Source organism: Cucurbita maxima, unplaced genomic scaffold (genome assembly GCF_002738345.1).
Source record: "Cucurbita maxima cultivar Rimu unplaced genomic scaffold, Cmax_1.0 Cma_Scf00007, whole genome shotgun sequence".
NCBI lineage: Eukaryota > Viridiplantae > Streptophyta > Magnoliopsida > Cucurbitales > Cucurbitaceae > Cucurbita > Cucurbita maxima.
The window spans coordinates 5,245,578-5,254,146 of record NW_019272023.1 but is presented as its reverse complement, the minus strand read 5'-3'; the positions used below and the strand labels follow the sequence as shown (position 1 = coordinate 5,254,146).

Here is an 8,569-nt window from a genome sequence, read left to right as displayed (position 1 = left end):
GAACTAAAATAGACCAATTTTACATATATATATATATATATATATATATATATATATATATATATATATATATATATATATATATATATATATATATAATACGTAGTTGATAAGATTTATCGCTCTTTCTTAAAAAAAATTAGTAAAATTATTCTTACTCGAGTCAATTTTAAATTTATGCAAAATCAGTTGTTATTGAAATGGGTGAATTTACCTAATTTTTGAATTGAATTATGTTAAAGTTAGGAGGTAAAATGATGCACTCAAAAGGAATTTTTATATATATATAGCATAAAATAAATTTATATTTACAAATATAGACAATAAAATCTCGTACTAGCACAATGCTATGCATGCATGGTCCAAAAGACAATAATAGAAAGGAGGGGAGATTTTTTTTAATGATTTTTTTATTATATTTTTATTTTTTAAAATGTGTCATCACAACTTCTCTATCCATAACTAGATGAAGGAATTATTCGAGAGAGTTGAACTATTTTATTGAGGCAGAGACTTTTTTTAGAATACATTGTTGGTGGGCAGATAAACGAGGAGGTTTTTAGACGAATTCTAGTGCTAAGGAGTTTCGAGAACGATAACGTTTACTATAGAAGTATGAGAATTTTGAATGGATCGATTGTTCTATTTCAATATCCACCGGGAGGGGATGAAAGAGAATTCAACCTTTTGGAGATGGAGAGGGATGAATCTGGTGGGATTTTATGATTAAAGGTGCTGACAATTGAGTCTCTTTTTGGAATTAAGAATCCACGAGTGTTTGTGAGTTCTGATGAGCTCCTTATGGCAAAACCCCTAATGGATGCCAATAAAGGGCAGATGATTTTGTACAATACTCGAACCAACGGTTGAAAATGCTTCTTATAAAAGGGCACTCTGCTCGATTTCAAGCTACTGCTCTTATTAAGAGTTCGGTATATGTGAAAAGAGGAAATAACATAAAATTTGAACTATGAATCGATGCTTTAGCTTTTACACAGAATATCTACGTCCTTTGTACCCACCTAAGTGAGGTTTTAGAATAATTCTACTCGTAATATTGATTAAGTCAAATTTGAATGATTTAAAACATATAACCTTATCCATGTAGAATTACGAAGAAATTTAGTTTTAGGGTAACAAAACAACACTACAGTTTTCTAGTCTACTTTACATAGACGACACATATAGCTTGTAGTCCATTTCATAAACACACCATATATGACTTTATATAGCCTAAAATAAAACCCTTGAACTTCTGCAAAGGTCTGTAACAACTTGGGATTTGGGATGACATCACGAAGCGAGGGGCGTGTCTTTGAGAATCAAAATAATGAGACGAGATACGACATCGCATTTAAATGACCTTAACTTAAAGTATAGGCAAGTTCGAGTCTTAGGACTTGGCTTAGAGTAGAACCCAGTTAGCTAGAGATATAATCGAGTGAACATACACATACATAAGATGTGTATGACCAAACAAACTTAGTTTCTATATGATTTGTGTTCAGTCGGCGATCGACGAAGGAGAACCTTGCTTAAAGTCCAAATGAAACTACAAAATTGAGCGAAACATAAAAGTAAGTATCTTTCTAGAAAATGTATAAATTAAATTAATAACAAAATTATTGAAGAAAGAGTTAGTTATGGAACAAGAGGACCATGTCGTGTCCAAGGGACAGCAATTGGACACGTGTAAATCAAGAAGTCGTGAGTGCTCTAGTCTTGGACGCACCCAATATTTCCCCTCCCTTAACACGAAGTCATTCCTCAAATTCCCCCTTTCCCTTGTGGATCTGTGCCGGTTTACAATGTCGATTTTTCTATTGGAGGAGGATTTTCGATATTTCGAAATCCGTGACCACTCTCATGGTTTACTTTGCCTCACTGATTTTCGTAGGGACATTTGACTTTGTAACCGACCAACTAGAGAGTTTCGAAAATTACCGTCGTCGATTCTCCTCCTCACCGAACCCTCTGATGAGCTTGATGGGCACCATTCGTCCACGAACGCCATCGGATTCGAGTACGACTTTGAAATCTAGGGTTGTGAATTTTGTGGAAGGAGAGGACTATTTTTACCCTAAGAGAGTGGGAATTTATGATTTGAGCAAAGATAGATGGAGAGAAATTGAGACCCCTATTCGTGGCCATATATTATGAAAGCCTTCCTTTGAGATGTATCACGAAGAAACATATTATTGGTGGGAAGATACAGAAGAAGGGGCAGAAGTTCTACAATCATTTCACATGAGGGAGGAGGTTTTCAGGTGAATTCCGATACTACAGAGTTTCAAAGAGAAGTGCGAGAAGTGCGAGAGGTATAGAAGTATGAGGGTTTTGAATGGATTGATTGTTCTATTTAATTATCCATTGAGAGGGGATGAAAGAGAGTTCCACATTGGGGGATGGAGAAGATGAATCTGGTGGTTTTGTGAATGTTTGCTGAATTCACCAAACCTAAATAGTGGTTTACCGAATAAAGAAATATGGTAAATTACAAACAATATGGAAATAACAATAAAAGAAAAGAATAATAAATGAATAAAATATATTTGTCTTTAATAAAAATTAAAAGGGCAAATATGGTAAGCCGTAACGTAAGACAAATATTCTTATAATGAACGGTCAACTATTCTTAACACCCCCCCGCAAGCTGAGTGACACGGTTCTACATTCTTTACCGTGTGGCGTTGTGATCTATACACGCTCACGGCTAGCCTTAAGGGGAATTAAGTCCCATATGTATTTTTCGCCCCGGCTTAGTGGCTTCGTCGAACCTTAGGCGAGGTTTGTCTTCGCCAATCGAACATCGCTTGTGCGGAATCCAAGTTTGTTCAACCACATACGCCGCCTGTGCGTGTATGTGCAATCGTCTGCGACACATCCGACTTGCCTCTACGCTAGGCCAACTCATTCGGCTTGACCTTGCCTCTACTCGGGCCAAGGTCTCTCAATACAACGTCGCATCTCATCTTGTCATTCGATCCCCATCGATAGGGTCCATATGTCTTGACGCCATCCCGAGTCTCGGGATGTCGTCGGCCATCATAACTCATTCGGTCATGCCATCGAGAATGGGCCCGCGTGTCGTTCATCTCATCGGGACTTCCCGAACATCCATCCATTCTGGTTCTATCGAGGCATAGACCCTCCCGTGCCCATGTCGAGTCATTTACGGATACCGTACCGGATAGCGGGCGTATGTAGCAACCTCCAACACGCGGGCTAGGGTGCAATATCGGCACACCCGTGCCGTCTGATACTGTCCTTCAAAAACCCATTTCAAAGGAAGTCGCCCGAGACACTCGTCTCGGCACGCTCGCCCACACTGTGACACATGTATGTGCCACAAGGTAGCTCACTTAGGCCACAGGGACCAGGGGTGGTGGAGAGCTAACACCATGGTACCCCTACATTACATTTTGAGCCATTTTCATTCTACTAGGTGTAGACATGATTTTGGTGAGATGTCATACGGTGTCGTGCATTGTCCGTCCAATGTCCAATTGACACCAAACTTGGCGAGCATTCATATTTCAAATGGATGGACTTAACTCCCGAACCGCATGTCCAAATTCATTCCGAAACCTCATCTTTTTGAGGTTAAGGCCCGGGGCTCTACCCGGCCCTTCAACAAGCCTATCTTGTCCTTCATGTCTATGCTGATGTCTCTGTTATGCTTATGTCTCAACATGTCTTCAATGCCCACTTTGCGTGGTGGTGTGTTGGATGATGCATCGTCCTCCTCGATCGCATCATGGCATTCTTCTATGTTGGCCCGCATATGGCCGGATGGGCGTCTCTTGAGGGACGCCCCTTTGTTTGTCATGGCGTGAGGGTCACAACCTACTCTCTTCATACTATTGTTGTGACATTCTCCTCCACTTAACTTAGTCATCATCCTCGATGACTTACTCGAGTCATAATCATATTGCAGACTGTGACATTCTCCCCCACTTAATTTCATCATCGTTCTCGATGGCTTTCTCGGGCGCATTCGCCCCACCTATTGTGAAATTCTCCCTCACTCAATCTTGACATCGTCCCGACTCTTTGTCTATTAGCGACTCGACTCGTTGGATTTGGTTGTGCTTTAAAAAAGTATACTATTGTTGAGCACCTGACGATCTTTTGTCATAATGCTCCTTGCTGACGTCTTGTGCCAACTTGGGACAAGTTTGAGTGGATGCTTCTGACTTCTCTTGTCAGGTGGCACCACGTACTATTGTTGAGAACCGGATTTGAATGAACGTGAAGGATGGATCTGAAAAATTCAAAGATAGGTCGAGAAATACTTTTTGTAAAGATGTCAGCAACTTGGAGATGAGAAGGTACATATTGTGTGCGAAGTTTGCCAGCGATAACAAGTTCTCGAAGAAAATGATAATCTAGTTCAACATGTTTGGCTCGCTTGTGAGAAATGGGATTAGAGCTAAAAAAAAAATAACACTTTTATTATCACATAAGAGTAAGGGTTGCTGTGAAATAGAGACCTTGAGGTCATGCAAAAGATGCGTAACCCAAATAAGTTCAGCAGCAGTTGTGGCAAGAGCACAATACTCAGATTCACAGCTGGAGCGTGAGACAGTAGGTTGCTTTTTGGCACTCCAAGAAACAAGATTGTTACCAAGATAAATAGAATAGTCGGATGTAAAACGACAAGTATCAGAACAACCAGCCCAGTCAGCATCCGAATAAACGACTAGTGTACTAGGAACAGTGGATGGACGAAAGGTAAAACCAAAGTGGAGTGTTCCTTTGACATAGCAAAGAATACGTTTGAAAGCAAGAAAGTGATCTGCAGTAGGGGCATGCAAGAATTGACTGACAGAATTGACAACATAGGCAATATCTGGACGCGTAATAGTTAAGTATTAAGGGTGCAAACAAGAGATCTATAGAGAGTAGGATCAGAGAAAGGAGAACCATTAGCAGTCAGGTGTTGATAAACAACCATGGGAGTGTGGACTGGTTTGCTATCGAGCAACTGAGCACGAGTAAGAATATCTCGAGCATATTTTAACTGACTAATAATGAGACCATCAGGAGTGGGTGAAACTTCAAGACCAAGAAATTAACTAAGAGAACCCAAATTTTTGGTACCAAACTCAAAATGATGTTTGCGAGTAAAACTGTTAATAAGAGATGAGTTGTTGCCGGTAACAATAATGTCATCAACATAAAGAAGTAAATAGATAAGGTTAGATTGCTGATGAAAGACAAAAAGGGACGTGTCAGCGCGACTACAAGAAAAACCAAGTGTGAGAAGAAATGAGCTAAAACATTGAAACCAAGCGCGAGGAGCTTGCTTTAAACCATAGAGAGCTTTCTTTAATAAACAAACATGAGTGAAAAATCGATGATCAATATACCCAGGAGGTTGTTCCATATGAAAACGTTCAATAAGAGTTCCATTGAGAAAAACATTTTTCATACAAGTTGTCGAAGAGGCCATTTATTTGTGACTGCAATAGAAAGCACAACACGGACAGTGGTAGCTTTGACAACTGGACTGAAAGTGTCAATGTAGTCAAGACTAGGAACCTGAGTATAACCTTTGGCAACAAGACGAGCCTTGAAATGCTCGACGGATCCATCAGAAAAATATTTAATACGAAACCCCCATTTAGACCCCACGATGTTAGTGTTGGTAGGGCGAGGAACCAAAGTCCAAGTATCATTTTGTTGTAACGCTCGAATTTCTTCATCCATGGCAGCAACCCAAGCAGGATTCTTAGTCGCAGATTTGAATCCTTTTGGCTCAGTGGATGCAAGAAGAGCAGAAAAATGTCAAGATGAGCCTAAAATACCAAGATTTGTTGGATGACGAGTCTTGAATATACCAGCTTGGCTCGTGTGATCATAGGATGAGTGCCCAAAGAAGAAGAAACAACAGTAGGTTCAATAGAGGTCGAATTCGAAGTCGAGGGTGACAAAGTGGAACCTGCAAGAGAAGTATCAACCTGCACAGACTCATCCACAAGGTCAGAACAAATATCACACGGGGATGAATTGGATTGAAGAATGTGCGATGATGAAGTGGTAGAGGGGATGAATCAATATGATAAAGATGTGGTTCCAAGAAATTTGAAATAGGAAGAGACGAAAGAAGTTGGGCCTGAGAGCTAGGGATAACAGGAAAGTGAGTTTCATCAAATTGAGCATGGCGGGTGATATATAGCTTAGTAGTGGCGGGATCAAGACAGCGGAACCCTTTATGAGTAGGACTATAACCCAAAAAAATACATGTAATGTTGCGGGGAGAAAACTTGTTAGGCATATAATCATGCAAATAAGGATAAACACGACAACCAAAGGGATGCAAATTGTCATAATATGAAGTGTAGCCATAAAGAAGTTCAAAGGGTGACTTACCTCCAAGAAGTGGAGTAGGCAACCACTTGATAATATAAGTTGCAGGGCTGAAGGCGTCAACCAAAAAATGAGGAGAAAGATGAGAGTGAAAGAGAAGGGCCAAGCCAGTCTCAGTTACATGACGATGTTTTCTCTCAGCACGACCATTTTGAGCAGGTGTATATAGACAAGAGAGTTGATGGTGGATGACAGAATTACATAACTGAGTTTTGAAATAAGTGCTAGTAAATTCGGTACCTCCATCGCTTTGAAATACCTTGATACGAGAATAATATTGATTTTCCACAAATTTTTGAAATTGAAGAAAAATATCAAAGAAATCAGATTTAAATTTTAAAGGGTAAAGGCAAGTGAATCGAGAATAATCATCAATAAAAATAACATAATAAAGGAAACCCGAATTTGATTTGATAGGGGAAGGACCCCAAAGATCACAATGAATAAAATCTAACACATGAGATGACCTAAGCTCATTGTGGGAATAAGACAGTCAGTGACTTTTCGCAAGTTGACAAGTATTACATAATGATGGAGAAGACAATAAAAACGTAAGAGAAAGATGACATTTTATATTTAAAAAAGAAATAACAGACTGATTCACATGACTCAGGCGAGCATGCCATAAATCATATGAAGCACGTAAAGATTTGTTTCTAAGGACTGAAATAAAAGTAGAGTTGTTGCGGTCCAGCACATATAGCCCTCCATCCCCTTTACCGGTTGCCGCCACCCTTCCTGTTTGACGATTCTAGATAGTAATAAAATTATTAGTAAATGTAACAGAGAGAGGAAAATCAAACGTTAATTTACTTATGGAAAGAAGATTTTTAGTGAGATGAGGGACAACCAAGACATCTAATAAGTGAATATTTGGAACATGAGAAAGAGTACCGGTGTGGGTAATGGGTAGGGATGCACCGTTTCCTATGATCATAGAGTCCTTACCTGTGTAATTTTTAGATTGATCCAAAATAGATGGGTTGGTAGTCATATGGGCCGAAGCCCCAATGTCCAAAAACTAATCAGCAGCATCGGGTCCAGTAATAGAATATGATGTGTTAAAGGCTTCCGCAAGGTGAGCATGAGAAGAATCAGGTCGAACATACCGTTGGTTGCAGCGGTCAGCATAATGGCCTTCTTTGCGGCATATTTGGCAGTGAGATGGTCGACGACCCTAACCTAAGTGGGTTCGTCATCGATTGGAAGAGTTGTTTTTGTGGGAATAAGAGCGACCTCGCTGGTTGCTAAAGGAAGCAGGGTGGCTTCCATGGGTGCGACCACGATTAGTGGCTGTGAATACTGTAGGAGTGGAGTCAGAGAACTCAAGGGAGCGATGGAACAACTAAATCTACAAAACAGGGGATAGGGGTGAGAGCCATCTAGGCAGTAGAAAAAGCTGAAAATTCGATGCTGAGTCCACGAAGGAACCAGTGCACTTTATCAATGTTCTCGACGGGTCTGCCAATGGCATGAAGTTGGTTACAAATTGTTTTGAAGGCACGGGCATACTCAGCAACAGGTTTGGTGTCACGTTTCATCAACTGCAAGTTATCCATGAGTCTCAGTTCACGAGCTTTCAAATGATGGCTAAACGTAGTTTCCAACACAAGCCAAACATCACGTGCAGTAGAGAGACCAACGACAACAACCATGACTTCCTCGGTGAGAGAGAAGAGCAGGAGACAGAGAAGTCATTGATCGGCTACTCTCCACGCCAAATATTTGAGGTTGAGTGTTGATGAGGTTTGTGGTTCAAAGCGAGGTGGTGGAACCATAGTTCCATCAACTAGTCCAGCATGTCTTGACTCTAAAAAAAATGAGAAGTTGGCTTTTCCAAAGAAGATAATTGGAGGAAGAAAGTTTGATGGTGATCATATGGATTAGAATGTTGAAAGGAAAAAGTGTTGAAAGGAAAAAGATGATAAGAGGATTCAGAAGCCATAGAGAAGAAAGGATCATGGTTGTTAAACCGAAAGGGCTCTCATACCATGTGAATGTTTGCTGAATCCCCACACTTAAATGGACTCTTAATCGAAGCTAATGAAGGGCAGATGATTTTGTACAATGCTCGAACCCAAAAGTTGAAAGAGCTTCCTATAAAAGGACACCGCCAGGTTCCAAGCTACTCTTTTTGTTAAGAGTTTGAAATTTGAAATATGAATCCAAGGTTTAGCTCTTACACCGAATCATCTCC

At 40.2% G+C, this 8,569-nt stretch overlaps 1 pseudogene; it reads left to right on the top strand.

Annotated features, from left to right (window-relative positions):
• Positions 1-1,769: 1,769 nt before the first annotated feature.
• On the top strand, positions 1,770-8,513 carry LOC111482015 (annotated as a pseudogene).
• Positions 8,514-8,569: the final 56 nt, after the last annotated feature.